Below are 15,855 nucleotides of genomic sequence, written 5' to 3' on the forward strand. Positions count from 1 at the left end.
GGTATATCAATAAATGTACAATTTTGAGGGGAGATTGAGGAAGGTGGAAGTTAGTGGATGAGTGTTGTTGAGGATAAAGTCGTAAGGACTGATTTCTGGCAGCTAATCTTAACCCCTTCCTTACTGAGTCATTGTAAAATAACATCGGCAGGAACCCTCCCTACCTCCGGGTGGACGTCATATGACGTCCTGGGCTTCCCAGGCGGCTAGGGGGCGCGCGCCGCATTGCTCGCTACCCGGTGCGCGTGCCCGGCGGCCGCAATGTCTGCCGGCCACCCGCGATTGCCCGCAATCACAGCAGGACCGTGGATCTGTGTGTGTAAACACACAGATCCACGTCCTGTCAGAGAAGAGGAGACCGATGTGTGTTCCCACTACAGAGGAACACACATCGGTCTCCTCCCCTTGTGAGTCCCCTCCCCCTACAGTTAGAATCACTTCCCTAGAGAACATATTTAACCCCTACAGTAGATCGCCCCCTAGTGTTAACCCCTTCCCTGCCAGTCACATTTACACAGTAATCAGTGCAGTTTTATAGCACTAATCGCTGTATAAACGTGAATGATCCCAAAAACGTGTCAAAAGTGTCTGATATGTCCGTCGCAATGTCACGGTCACAATAAAAAATCGCGGATCGCCTCCATTATTAGTAGAGAAATTAAAATAAGTAAAACTATCCCCTATTTTGTAGATGCTATAACTTTTGTGCAAACTAATCAATATACGCTTATTGTGATTTTTTTTTTTAGCAAAAATATGTAAAAGTATACGCATCAGCCTAAACTGAGGACATTTTTTTTTTCCTAAAAAAAAATTGTGATGTTTATTAAATCAAAAAGAAAAAAATATTGGCCCAGATTCACAAAGCTTTTACGCTGGCGTATCTATTGATACTCCGCGTAAGTTAAAAGATGTGCTGTCGTATCTATGCCCTGTATTCAGGAACCTAGATACGCCTGAAATATGGCTTCAGCTGACCGACGTAAGTTGCCGTACGCCGTCGTATCGTGGGCGCATAGTTACGCTGGACGCATTCGGCGTTCCCATTATAAATATGCAAATGACCTAGATACGCCGATTTACGAACGTACTGTTTACGTAAGGCATACGTTAAGGTATGGACGTCGGAAACGTCGGAACAGCGTCGTATTTTGCGCTACGCCCGACTAAAGATACGCTCAGGTACGTGAATCTGGGCCATTGTGTTTTTTTTCTAAAACTCTCGCTCTTCTTTTGTTTATAGTACAAAAAATAAAAACCGCAGAGGTGATCAAATACCACCAAATGAAAGCTCTATTTGTGGGGGAAAAACATAAAGATTTCATTTGGGTACAGTGTTGCATGACCGCGCAATTGTCATTCAAAGTGCGATGAAAACTAAAAATTGGTCTGGGCAGGAAGGGGGTGAAATTGCCCTGTATTGAAGTGGTTAAATCAAGAGTATTCTCTCAATTGTTCAATAGTGTTTACAGTCAGGCATAAGAAAGGGCCCAAATATTGAAGAAATTGTATTAGGTCAACAAGTTTGGTTTTATGACTGTGACAGCTTTGCATATAGCAAAAACAGGACCCTGAAATTGAAACCAGGAACTGTTTTTTGTAAGTTCTGTCATCTGTTTGGTTAATTAGAGATTTCTAAATGGTTATCCATTTATGCTGAACAACTAGCCAGCTGCCCTTGGGCCCATATATGCCTTATGTGTTGAGCTGCACTGGTCAGCCGTGGGCCAGATTCAAGAAGCAATTGCGCCCGTGTAACCATAGGTTACAAGGCGCAATTGCTTACTTGCTCCGGCGTAGCGAATGTTTCTGATTCAGGAACATCGCTACGCCGACTGCAGCCTAAAATCTGCACGGCATAAGGCTCTTATGCCACGCAGATTTTAGGCTGCATTCTAGCGAAAACCGCTAGGGGGCGCTCCCATTGTGATCTGTGTATAGTATGCAAATTGCATACTAACACCGATTCACAAACTTGCGCGGGCCCTGCGTACGCAAATTACGTAATTTCTGTACGTCGGGTTTCGCGTAACGTTACACATCCTAATAGCAGGCGCAGCCAATGCTATAGGATGGCCACGTTCCCGCGTCGCAACGTTCAAATTTTACGTCGTTTGCGTAAGTGGATCGTGAATGCCGCTGGACGCCATTCACGTTCACTTTGAAGCAAATGACGTCCTTGCGACGTCATTTGCCGCAATGCACGTCGGGAAAGTTTCCTGACGGAGCATGCGCTCTACGCTCGGCGCGGGAGCGCGCCTAATTTAAATGATTCCCGCCCCCGGCGGGATCATTTACATTAGGCGCCCTTACGCCGGGCAAGTTAACACAGCGCCCCCGCAATTTACGGAGCTTCTCCTGTGCCTGCGTAAGAAAGGCGCAGATTCTTACTGAATCTGGGCCCTTGTCTACATACAAAGCAATGCACAGACAAGGCAATTTTTTCTATATCCTATTATTATTTGAATTCACAACACTGCATTGGTGTGTGCTGAAAAAAAAAAAGGATATGCTTTCCCTTTTTCAGTACAGCGTATTGTGAAGCAGTACACCACCATCGTAACCGCAAAGATAAATGAAATGTCACTTTTCACAAATGAGACGATTTTTAAAAAATTTGGGAAAATAGTAAACATTACTATGTGTCATATTCGATGCACTGGCATCACACCCTTGAGTATACACACCAGCAGCCACGGTATAATGCAGGCATTAATTTGTACGAGCCCTCAGAATATGATTATTATTTTTACAGGCAGAGTAAAAGTTTATGGAGTGAGCAGATTTATGACTGGATTTTTATTTAATTATTTTTGCAAACATTTTATATTCGATGTTGCTTGGTGATCTTTAACACAAACAATGAAGAACTACTGAATTTTTGTTTCTGTTTTTAGCTAATGTTCTTTTTCTTGACTTCATCGTTTCCTTGGTGACATCCTGTTCTTCTGCCTGTCCTGTAGTTTTTTCCTAATTTCGGTTTTATCCATTTCATTTCTTTACTTTTTTGTTTGCTTCTATCCGCCCACATGGGCCCCCACTGTCTCAGATGTAGATAGTGTATTTTATTTCTTTTTATGATTTTAGTCTTTTAGTTTTTTATTTTGGTTTAGAATATTAAAGGGGTTGTCAAGGTTTTTTTTTTTTCACCTTAATGCATGAGCTGGGAGCATGAAATTGTCCAAAATATCTTGGTATGCTGACGCCTTAAAGCGGGGGTTCACCCTATCGACAGGAAAAAAAAATTTTTTTTTTCTTTTACCTTTAAATCAGGCACTGTAGCGCGAGCTACAGTATGCCTGTCCCGAATTTTTTCCCCCCATACTCACCTTGTAGTCGTCCATCGAAGATACCGGGGAATGGGCGTGCCTCTGGAGACGGAGGATGATTGACGGCCGGCTCTGGCGCGTCACGCTTCTCCGGAAATAGCCGAAATAGGCTTGGTCTTCACGACGCGTGCGCATAGCCTGTGCGCACGCGCCGTGAAGAGCCGAGACCTACTCCGGCTGTCTTCGGGGAGAGTGACGTGCCAGGGCCGGCCGTCAATCATCCTCCCTCTCCATAGGCACGCCCATTCCCCGCGGGAGCCGAAATCTACGATGGACGACTACGAGGTGAGTACGGGGTTAAAAAAATCGGGACAGGCATACTGTAGCTCGCGCTACAATGCCTGTCTCGATGGTAACATCATGTGGGTCAGGGTGAACTACCGCTTTAAGTGTTCCCTTCACTGGAACTAAGGGGCCAAGCCCATCCCCTGAAAAAAAAATCCACACCATAATCCCCCCCTCCACCAAATGATTTGGACCAGTGCACAAAGCAAGGTCGATAAAGACATGGATAAGCAAATTTGGTACAGAGGAACTAGATTAGCATGCACAGAGTCCTGATCTCAGCCCCATAGAACATCTTTGGGATGAATTAGAAAGGAGACTGCAAGGCCTTCTCATCCAACATCAGTGCCTGACCTCACAAATGCACTTCTGGAAGAATGGTCAAACATTCCCATAGACACACTCCTAAACCTTGTGGACAGCCTTTTCAATAGAGCTGAAGGTTTTGTAGCTGCAAAGGTTGGGCCAACTCAATATTGAACCCTACAGACTAAGGCCTAGATTCACGTGCGGCCGATTTACCGCTGCGCGGACATAGCGTGTCGTATTTACGGTACGCCGCAGCAACTAAGGCCTCGTACACACCAGAGGATATCCGCTGGAAACGGTCCGCCGGACCGTTTCCAGCGGATAAATCCTCTGGCGGATTTGGATCTGATGGCTGTACACACCATCAGATCGAAATCCGCGCGGAATACATCCGCGGTGACGTGTCGCGCAGTTGCCGTGACAATGACGCGGCGACGTGCGCGACGCTGGAAGGCAACTACTTCCACGCATGCGTCGAATCATTATGACGCATGCGAGGGATGGGAGCGGACGGATTGATCAGGTGAGTCTGTACAGATGACCGGATCAATCCGCTGGACACGATTCAAGCGGATAGATTTCTTAGCATGCTAAGAAATTTCTATCCGCTTGAAATCGATCGGCTGGACGAATCTCCGCGGAAAAATATCCGCTAGGCCGTACAGACGACCAGATTTGTCCGCTGGAACTGATCCGCGGATCAATCCCAGCGGATAGATCCAGTCGTCTGTACGAGGCCTTAGAGAGGCAAGTGCTGTATTCACAAAGCACTTGCGTCCTAAGTTACGGCGGCGTAGCGTAAATGGGCCAGCGTAAGCAAGCGTAATTCAAAGTAGGCTGGTAGGGGGCGTGTTGTATTTAAATGAGGCTCAACCCCATGTAGATGCATGGCCGAACGAACGGCGCATGCGCGTGCATGCTCAGTATCACGTTGTATTTACGCCCAAAGATACGTCGGCTCAATACCTGTGACGTGAACGTAACTTACGCACAGCCCTATTCGCGTACCACTTGTACGACTTACGCAAACAACGTAAAAATATACGCTTGTTCCGACGTCCATACTTTGCATGGGCTGCGCCACCTAGAGACCAGCTTTATCTTTACGCCGGCGTAAGTCTTACGTAAACGGCGTAACTAATTGCGACGGGCGTACGTACGTTCGTGAATCGGCGTATCTTGCTCATTTACATATTCAACGCCGAAATCAATGAAGCGCCACCTAGCGGCCAGCGTAATTATTGCAATCCAAGATACAACGGCGTAGGAGACTTACGCCTCTCGTATCTTGGCCAAATCTATGCGTAACTGATTCTATGAATGAGCCGCATAGATACGCCGGTGGCCATTCGGACTTACGAAGGCGTATCTGGCGATACGCCGTTGTAAGTCTTTGTGAATCTGGGCCTAAGACTGGAATACCATTAAAATTCATGTGCCATGTAAAGGCAGGCATCCCAATACTTTTGACAATATAGTACACTCCAACATGGAAACTGCTTTCCTTAAACTCACAAATTACCTCTCTGCTGCCTTTGACACAGTATACCACCCCCTCCTCCTCAAAAAACTCCACTCCTTTGATCTCTGTGACTGTACTCTTTGCTGGTTCTCATCCTACATATCCCACCACTGCTTCAGTGTCACTTACAACTCTACTTCCTCCTCTCCTCTTCCTTTCTCTGTCGGCTCCCCCAAGGTTCTGTTCTTGGACTTCTCCTTTTCTCAATCTACACCACCTCCCTGGGTCAGTTGATTGCCTCCCATGGCTTTCAATGTCCTCTCTACGCGGATGACACCCAAATCTATCTCTCCACCCTGCAGCTCCCTCCATCTGTCTCCTCACACATCACCAACTTACTAGCAGACATATCAGCCTGGATGTCACATCACTTCCTCAAACTCATCCTATCCAAAACCGAGCTCATGATATTTCCTCCCCCAGGTGCCACTTCCCCTGCTTTCTCTGTCAATATCAACGGCTCGACTATCAACTTGTCCCCCCACACCAGGGTCCTTGGTGTAATCCTGGACTCCGAACGAACCTTTCGGCACCACATCCTATCGCTATCCAAAATTTGCCGCCTCAACCTCCGCAACATCTCCAAGATACGCCCCTTCCTAACCCACGTCACCACAAAGCTTCTTATCCACTCCCTGGTTATCTCTAGCCTTGACTACTACAACTCCCTCCTCATTGGTTTACCCTTAAATAGGCTATCCACACTTCAGTCTGTCATGAACACTGCTACCAGGATCATCCACCTCACAAACCGCTTAGCGTCTGCTATACCCCTCTGCCAATCCCTCCATTGGCTGCCACTCAACCAATTAATTCAATTCAAGATACTAACAATAACTTACAAGGCCACCCACAACCTGCCCCCCAGGTACATCACTAACCTAGTCTCAAAATACCAACCTAATCATTCTCTTTGCTCCTTCCAAGACTTCCTGCTCTCTAATGCCTTGTACACACCTTCGTTTTTCCTGAAGTGCAAAAGCCGTTGTTTTTCCCCGACGTGATTCCTCTCCAGCCTGACTTGCATACACACGTTCATGCAAAAAAACGTCTGACCAAAGCGCGGTGACGTACAACACGTACAACAGGGCTATAAAGGGGAAGTTCCTTTCAAATGGCGCCACCCTTTGGGCAGCTTTTGGGCTGCATACTTGATTCTGAGCATGCACGTTTTTTTTCCCTTCAGAAAAGCATACACACGACCGTTTTTCACGACGAGAAAAAGACTGATGTGAAAAAAGAGAGCTGGTTTACATTTTTTTGCGGTCAGTTTTTTCGTCGACAAAACTGCTAGGGAGCATACACACGACCGGTTTTTACGACCAATATAAAAAGGTGACAAGGCATAACTCCCTTGTCACCTTGTCCCATGCTCGCCTTTAGGACTTCTCCAGAGCCTCTCCCATCCTCTGGAATGCTCTACCCATGGATCTCCAAACTACGGCCCTCTAGCTGTTGTGGAACTACACGTCCCTTGAGGCATTGTAAAACTCTGATATTCACAGACATGGCTAGGCATGAAGGGAATTGTAGTTCCTGAACAACAGGAAGGCCCTAGTTTGGAGACCTCTCTTCAGAGAAGCCTATCTGGCCCCCACCTAACATCTGTACACTTATTTTCTCCATCAGCACACCCGCACAGTTATTACCTATTATATCTCTTGACCTGCCCTCTTAGATTGTAAGCGCTAAGGAGCAGGGCCCTCTTATTCTTACTGTATTAAAGTGTATTGTATTTGTACTGTCTACCATTCAGTAGTAAAGCGCTGCGTAAACTGTTGGCGCTATGTAAATCCTGTATAATAATAAGTAATAATAATATAGTGTATGTGTTTAAATTACAGTAAAACCTTGGTTTGCAAGCATAATTTGTTCCAGAAACATGCTTGTAAGTCAAAGCACTTGTATATCAAAGCATTTTTTTTACAGGGTATAAAAGAGAAGAGAGGCACCTCTAATGCCGCGTACACACGATCGGTTCGTCTGATGAAAACGGTCTGATGGACCGTTTTCAGACGAACCGATCGTGTGTGGGCCCCATCAGTTTTTTTTCCCCATCGGTGAAAAAACATAGAACCTGTTTTAAAATGATCTGATGGTTAAAAAACCGATAGAAAAAAATGATCGTCGGTGGGGAAATCCATCAGTAAAAAATCAAGGCATGCTCAGAATCAAGTCGACGCATGCTCGGAAGCATTGAACTTAATTTTTCTCAGCACGTTGTTGTGTTTTACGTCCCCGCGTTCTGACACGATCGTTTTTTTAACTGATGGTGTGTAGGCAAGACTGATGAAAGTCAGCTTCATCGGATATCTGATGAAAAAATCCATGAGGCTCTGTACACACGATCGAACATGTCTGCTGAAACTGGTCCGCAGACCAGTTTCAGCGGACAGATCCGACCGTGTGTACAGCCTAGCAGACAGGTTTCCAGCAGACAAAAGTTTTAAAGCATGCTTTAAAACTTATCTGCTGAGAACCCGTCCGTCCGACATGTCCGCTGGTTAGTACGCTTAACCAGCGGACCGAAATCTCCTGCATGCGCCGAATGGATTTGACGCATGCGTGGAAGCATTTTACTTCCTGGTTTGCGGACGTGGCGGCGTCAACGTCACCGCCACGTCACTGCGCTGTCTGTCCACGGGGATTTTGGTTTGATGGTGTGTACAACCATCAGACCAACATCTCCTAGCAGACATGTCCGATGAAAACGGTCCGCGGACCGTTTTCATCGGACATGTTCGATCGTGTGTACAGGGCCTCAGACCACTTTCATCGGATGAACCGATCGTGTGTACAGGGCATAAGTGTAGCAATTAGTTGCTAAATGTTGTACCTTCATTAAATGTAACCATATTGCTACACTTAGAGGCCCCTCTCTTCTTTTTTATACTCAGTTGGGACATGACGCTACTCTTATATCAAGACATCGCTTGTATATAAAGGCAAAATGTATTAAAAAATGTTGCTTGTCTTGCAAAACGCTCTCAAACCAAGTTACTCTCAAACCAAGGTTTTACTGTATGTAGTAAGCAGTTTGCTTGGTGTTCCGCTGTACTGGTGTTTTAGATTTAACTTTCAAATTTTAATGAAGTTTGTGAAGTAAGCTTAGGTAGGCTTATAGTGAGGTATCACTGAATTAATATGCTCGATGAGTTCAGGAATAGATCGTTTCTATTTCACAGCAATTATTTTACAGGCGTGAAAGAGTAAACCTGTTAAACATTTTGGAGTGCACGCTGTTTACTAAATGCTTCTCTGGATAAATGATTTTTAATTTGAAAAAAAATAGTATTGCTTTGTATTGGTTTGCTTTTTTAATTAGAGATTGAAATGTTTTGTACAAAATACATTTTCTATTTTTTTTTCCTGGTAAACAATTTGGTGTATAAGAACTCTTAGGAAAATATGAACGACTAGTCAGGGTGTGTACATTCTTGCACCTAGTAGTGTAAATTGGCATTGATGTATAATTACTGTATCATAAAGTGTTATGAAACCCTCAATAGAAAATTTTATACAGAGCAGCATACTACAGGATCTACTATGTTTGCACTTTGATTCCTTTTTTGAAGATTCTCCCTAATCAGTTTTCCTTTTTTACAGTGGCTACACTGCCTTGCAGGGTCCCGTGGGGCTACTCTTATGTATGCGCTACAGCCTGTGATGCCTACTTTACACCTGGTTATCAGTACACTAAGGAAGAGGACAGCCATGTGACCATAATGTGTCTCAACTAGGGTTGTCCCGATACCGATACTAGTATCGGTATCGGGACCGATACCAAGCATTTCCCAGAGTACTTGTACTCTGGGAAAATGCTCCGATACTTTACCGATACCTGAATCCTCCTCCAGTTCCCCCATCCGTTCTGCTCTCTTCCTCCATGCTCCGTGCTGCTGCCGTTCTGCTCTCCCTCTCCGTGCCGCTGCTGTTCTCCCTTCTGCTCTCACCCTCCAAGCTCCGTATCCCCCCTCCGTGCCACAGCTGTTCTCCCTTCTGCTCTCCCCCCTCCAAGCTCTGTGTCCCCCCTCTGTGCCGCTGCTGTTCTCCCTTCTGCTCTCCCCCTCCAAGCTCAGTGTCCCCCCTCCGTGCCGCTGCTGTTCTCCCTTCTGCTCTCACCCTCCATGCTCCGTGTCCCCCCTCCGTGCCACTGCTGTTCTCCCTTTCTGCTCTCACCCTTCATGCTCCGTGTCCCCCCTCCGTGCCACTGCTGTTCTCCCTTCTGCTCTCACCCTCCATGCTCCGTGTCCCCCCTCCGTGCCACTGCTGTTCTCCCTTTCTGCTCTCACCCTCCATGCTCCGTGTCCCTCCTCCGTGCCGCTGCTGTTCTCCCTTCTGCTCTCACCCTCAAAGCTCCGTGTCCCCCTCCGTGCTGCTGTTTCTCCCCTCCCTGCTCTGTGTCCCCCTCCATGTCCTACTCCGCCCCCTCTGTCAGTATGGAGAGTGGCGGTAGGAGCCACAAAACCCGGCTCCTACCTTTTCTGAATGAACAGAGTCAGTAATCACTGACTCTGTCCATTCATATGACTGAGCATCGTAAACTGTGTTTACAATGCTTCAGTTTATGAATGGATAGGAGCCTCTGTCTCCTGTCCATTCATTTCCAGTGCAGCTGAGAAAGGGACTGGGGAATCTGTGTCCTTTTTCTGTCTCAAAGGTGAGATATCAGGGGTCTGTTATGACCCCTGATATCTCACCAAAGCCCCCCAGTAGGGCTAAGAAAAGAAAATGGCAATAAATAATAAAAATAATTAATTGTAAAAAAAGAATACATAATACAATAAAAAACACACTGACACATCCACCCCCCCCCCCCCCAAGAAATCATTGTAAAAAAACAACAACAAATTGTAAAACATTTAAATTGTAAAATGAAAAAAATACTGACACATGACATAAAAAAAAGTATCGGTAATCGGTATCGGCGAGTACTTGAAAAAAAGTATCAGCACTTGTACTCGGTCTTAAAAAAGTGATATCGGGACAACCCTAGTCTCAACCTGGGGCAGCAGTGTGCATGTACTTTAACCAGTTCTGTACCACCCCACGTACATATACTGCAGTAGGGCGGTGAGGTACGTGATTCGCGCCCGCACAGGCCCCCCCGCTTTCACCGCGACAATTTGGTTCAAAACCGATCACTCAACAGGTCCAGGCCAATGATTTATGGCCTGGGCCTGCTGATCGGTTCTGACCAATGGACAAACATCCTCTGCATCTATAATGTAAACACAGGCAGAGGAAATAATGCAATCTCCCATCCTGGAGCCCTTTTGGTTCCAGTGTGCGGGAAGAGAAGCATCTCATAGTGAGTACACCAACACTGCACTAACATCAGTACACGTAGGCACATATTTTCTCCCCCCCAATTAAACCTTTCACTCTCTGTCACAGTGTCACCAAGTGCAGTTTTCATATTTTTTATTGATTACTGTACTGGTGTCAGCATTAGGGCAGTTAGTGGTGGGCCCCGACGCATGCTCGGAAGCATTGAACTTCATTTTTCTCGGCTCGTCATATTGTTTTATGTCACCGCGTTTTGGACAGTCGGATTTTGTCTGACAGTGTGTATGCAAGACAGCTTGAACGGAATTCCGACGGAAAATTCCATCGGATTTTATCCCATCGGAGATTCCGATCGTGTGTACAGGGCATTAGTGTCACATGTGACGCTAGTTAGCTAATTAGTGTCAGTTAGTGTCAACGTTAGTTAAGGTGTTAGCGTTAGTTAACGACAATTCCAGACAGCGTCAGATTTTAACACTTTGATTGCCGGTAGCACTAACACACACATACACAGCATACACCTCCCTTACTAGAATAGTGTCTGGATGGATCAATATCTTTGACCTGATCAGATCTCTACTAGCGTCCCCAGTAGTATAGTGTTTCCAAAAATGCAGCATTAGCAGGATCAGCCCAGACACCTGCCAGCACCTGCCTTTAGTCCCTCTGCCCAGCCCACCCAAGTGCAGTATCAATAGATCACTGTTACTTACAAAACACATCACACAAAATTGCAGGGTTAGCAGAGTCAGGCCTTATCCCTGCTAGCACTAACAGTTATTTATTTTTTTGCAGCGGTACAAACAGTCCTCTGACAACCACGTGCTCTTTTACCTGTGAGTCGCACTAGTTACCTATAAATGTATTGGCCAAAATGTCAAACGAAAGGTACACTAGTGAAGAGGCCTACAGGATGCTAAACATTACAGATGAGAGAAGGGTCCTCACTGTAAGATTCCGGCTCAGTATTTGAACCTGTAGTGAGCGGCACCCCGACAGATATGCAAAAGAGGGGGTTTCGCGCATGAACTATACACGCATCGGTGATAATAGCATAAACAAGTGACAATGGTAAATATTGATAAATCAATAACCATAAAGGATGATAATAAAACAATAAATAAAGTAGTGATTATAATAGTGTCCATGTATGATTAAAGTGGAGGTTCACCCAAAAACCTTTTTTTTTAACATTAGATTGAGGCTCGTTTTGTCAAGGGGAATCGGGTGTTTTTTTTACAATCGAAGCAGTACTTACCATTTTAGAGATGCATCTTCTCCGCCGCTTCCGGGTATGGGCTGCGGGACTGGGTGTTCCTACTTGATTGACAGGCTTCCGACGGTCGCATACATCGCGTCACGATTTTCGGAAAGTAGCTGAACGTCGGTGCACAGGCGCCGTATAGAGCCGCACCGACGTTCGGCTACTCGTGACGCGATGTATGCGACCGTCGGAAGCCTGTCGGAAGCCTGTCAATCAAATAGGAACGCCCAGTCCCGAAGACCATACCCGGAAGCGGCGGAGAAGATCGCTCTCTAAAACGTTAAGTACTGCTTCGATTTAAAAAAAAACTACCCGATTCCCCTTGACAAAATGAACATCAATCTAATGTTGAAAAAAAAATTTTCAGGTGAACTCCCGCTTTAATGCAGTAAAACTGCCAAGGAGGAGAACAGAGACGGAGCTGTATGTCCACCGATCATAAATGTGTGCAGATATCAATGAGTGGCTTGATCACATCTGTGTAAGGGCTCTCAGTACTCTCACCTCATCAACAAGTGTATAAAGCATCCAGGATCTCCTTAGAGCAGGGTTTCTCAACTCCAGTCCTCAAGGCGCCCCAACAGGTCATGTTTTCAGGCTTTCCATTATTTTGCACAGGTGATTTGATCAGTTTCACTGTCTTGTAATTACCACAGCTGTTTCATCTGAGGGAAATCCTGAAAACATGACCTGTTGGGGCGCCTTGAGGACTGGAGTTGAGAAACACTGCCTTAGAGCATACACCTCCTCACAGTTAACGATCTTCCCACTTTCCACACCTCACTGGTGCTTCTCAAATTCTCTGCAGGCTTCCATATAGTATGCCAGCTTACTCAAAAACACCTCCTTGATCAGTCCCTATTGTAACTCCAATCAGGGGGAGAGGGAGAGAGAGCAAACAGAGGGCCTCCAATAGTGTAGTATTGTAAGTAGGGGGAATGTTTATTAAAGTATAAAATGCTCTTACATCAAAGATAAAAAGTGAGTGCAGTAATACAAATGAACAGCGGCGTCCTCAGCGCCTTCTTACGTCACTTTCGTTGTGTACGTCTGCCCACGGCCAATCCCTACGCGTTACGACACATTCACGTGTCTTCATCTGGGGAACCTGATTGGTCGTGCCGTTTGTGTTTATATATGTGTAAACCGGAAGTGTACTCGCGGCCATTTTGTTGAAGTCCACAGTATGTCCTGCAGTGCGGCCATTGTGTTGGTTATCAAGCATACCAACCAATAGCGGCCATTAACTAAAAGTCAAACCTTTGCACAGTATCCTTGGTGACATCAATATATAGAGACTGGAGTAATCATATTGTATAGAGCTATTAGCCCCACCGATGCAATTAATAATGGAAAGGTGCGGGCCAGAAACTGACAGTATATCTCTATGTAAACTTTCCACACCATTTAAAAATCGGAGTGCATAAGTAAAAGTAAGAGGATGGGGTAAAACGAACACATACATCCCATAATCCTCTATACCAGGTGTAATTACATATATGGCAAAAAATTGACTTAAATTTCCATTATTAATTTCATCGGTGGGGCTAATAGCGGTATACAATATGAATTCTCCAGTCTCTATATATTGATGTCACCAAGGATACTGTGCAAAGGTCTGACTTTAAGGCCCCTTTCAGACTGGGGCGGAAGCTGCGGTGGCGGTATAACGCCGATAAAAATAGCGGCGCGATACCGCCGGGATTGCAGCGGGAATCAGCCGCTAGCGGTGCGGTATTAACCCCCGCTAGCGGCCGATAAAGGGTTAATACCGCCCGCAATGCGCCTCTATAGAGGCGCATTCAATGGGAAGGAGCAGTGAAGGAGCGGTATACATGCCGCTCCTCTCACCGCTCCAAAGATGCTGCTGACAGGATATTTTTTTGTCTCCCGCCAGCGCATCGCCTCAGTGTGAAAGCCCTCAGGCTTTAACATTGAGTCTGCAGTGAAGGAGTTTTTCAGGTGGGATAGCAGCGCTATTTTTAGCACTGTACTGCCTGAAAAACTCCTCAATGTAAAAGGGGCCTTAGTTAATGGCCGCTATTGGTTGGTATGCTTGATAACCAACACAATGGCCACACTGTAGGACATACGGCGGACTTCAACAAAATGGCCCGCAAGTCTCCTTGTGATTCCTTTGTGGGATACGGAGTTCTAGAGTGGAGCGCTTTTGGTGAGATAGCCACCAACCTGGTGAGGACCAACTTGAAGTCCAGGAGCCCACAATTCCTGCGATGTCTCATCATCGGATCGGGTGGATTTACATGCCTTCTTGACCCCATCTAACAGGGGGCCCTACGTGTCTGGTAAGAGCATATACTTACCTTTTCCTTGGTGTGATCCTGAAGAATTCCTCTTTTTCAATCAACCTCAATCTGAATCGGTGGTGGACTTTTTCTTTCATCTTTTCATTGTTTGGATGTTTTTTTGGAATTTGACAATTTTTTCACCCACTTGTTTGAACTCAAATTTATTTTCCAAGCATATGTTACTAGTTGTATCATTTAGGAGGACTACTTATAATTTTTTTCCACATTTTTATTTATTCAATATCTTTATTTATTTAGGTATTTATTCATGAATTTGTATATGCACTTTGGTCAGGTTGTGCCATCTTTTTTCTTAGCGCAACCCTTTTTTCCTCTTTTGTTTTTTATTCTGTATAATCAAGTTTATTATTTTCTTCAACAGAATAAACACACACGTTCAACGGAAAGTTACCGATAAGCAGAATTGGCGACCGCGCAGGGTCTCATAGGCTTCAAGAACCAGAGGGGGTCCATTGAACAAACAAAAACATAAACATACAGTGCAAAAATAAAAAAGGGCACCTAACGGGTGTCCCATAGTGTGGTGTCAACCAAGAGGGGTGTCATCATCTGGTCTGTAATATAGGGTTGGGCCGAAATATCAGCCTCCTATGGAGAGCAAGGCCTTAGTGAACCCCGTGAACGGCCCCGGCCCATCGAAATGAGTCCGGCATCCGTCCACGTAGGTCGTCACATCACTAGGGGCCCCGGCACACGAGCCGGACCGGGGGGGGCTCTAGGGCCTCCATCAATCCGCCCCCTGCCACCGCCCGCCCGCCATGGGCATCCCACATGAGGACCTGGGTTTAGACACAAGGCCATCAGTGTCCCCACGATATCTGGGGACGGCCTTTGTTTTTAATTTTGTTACATGTATATCACGTGTTTTTTAGGTGTTGCAGCTTGAGTTATTAATTTAATATTTTTCACTTATTGCACTTATCAATTTACTATTTCATTTATTTCCTTAGCGCAATATATTTACCCTTTGCTGATTACATACTATATGGAAGCCTGCAGAGAGTTTGAGAAGCACCAGTGAAGTGTGGAAAGTGGGAAGATCGTTAACTGTGAGGAGGTGTATGCTCTATGGCGGGGATATGCAATTAGCGGACCTCCAGCTGTTGCAGAACTACAAATCCCATGAGGCATAGCAAGGCTCTGACAGCCACGAGCATGACACCCAGAGGCAGAGGCATGTTGGGATTTGTAGTTTTGCAACATCTGGAGGTCCGCTAATTGCATATCCCTGCTCTATGGAGATCCTGGATGCTTTATACACTTGTTGATGAGGTGAGAGTTCTGAGAGCCCTTACACAGATGTGATCAAGCCACTCATTGATATCTTCACACATTTATGATCGGTGGACATACAGCTCCGTCTCTGTTCTCCTCCTTGGCAGTTTTACTGTATTAATCATACACGGACACTATTATAATCACTACTTTATTTATTGTTTTATTATCATCCTTTATGGTTATTGATTTATCACTATTTACAATTGTCATTTATGCTATTATCACTGATGCGCGTATAGTTCATGCGTG

The sequence above is a fragment of the Rana temporaria genome, chromosome 2, assembly GCF_905171775.1.
Source record: "Rana temporaria chromosome 2, aRanTem1.1, whole genome shotgun sequence".
Classification (NCBI taxonomy): Eukaryota; Metazoa; Chordata; class Amphibia; order Anura; family Ranidae; genus Rana; species Rana temporaria.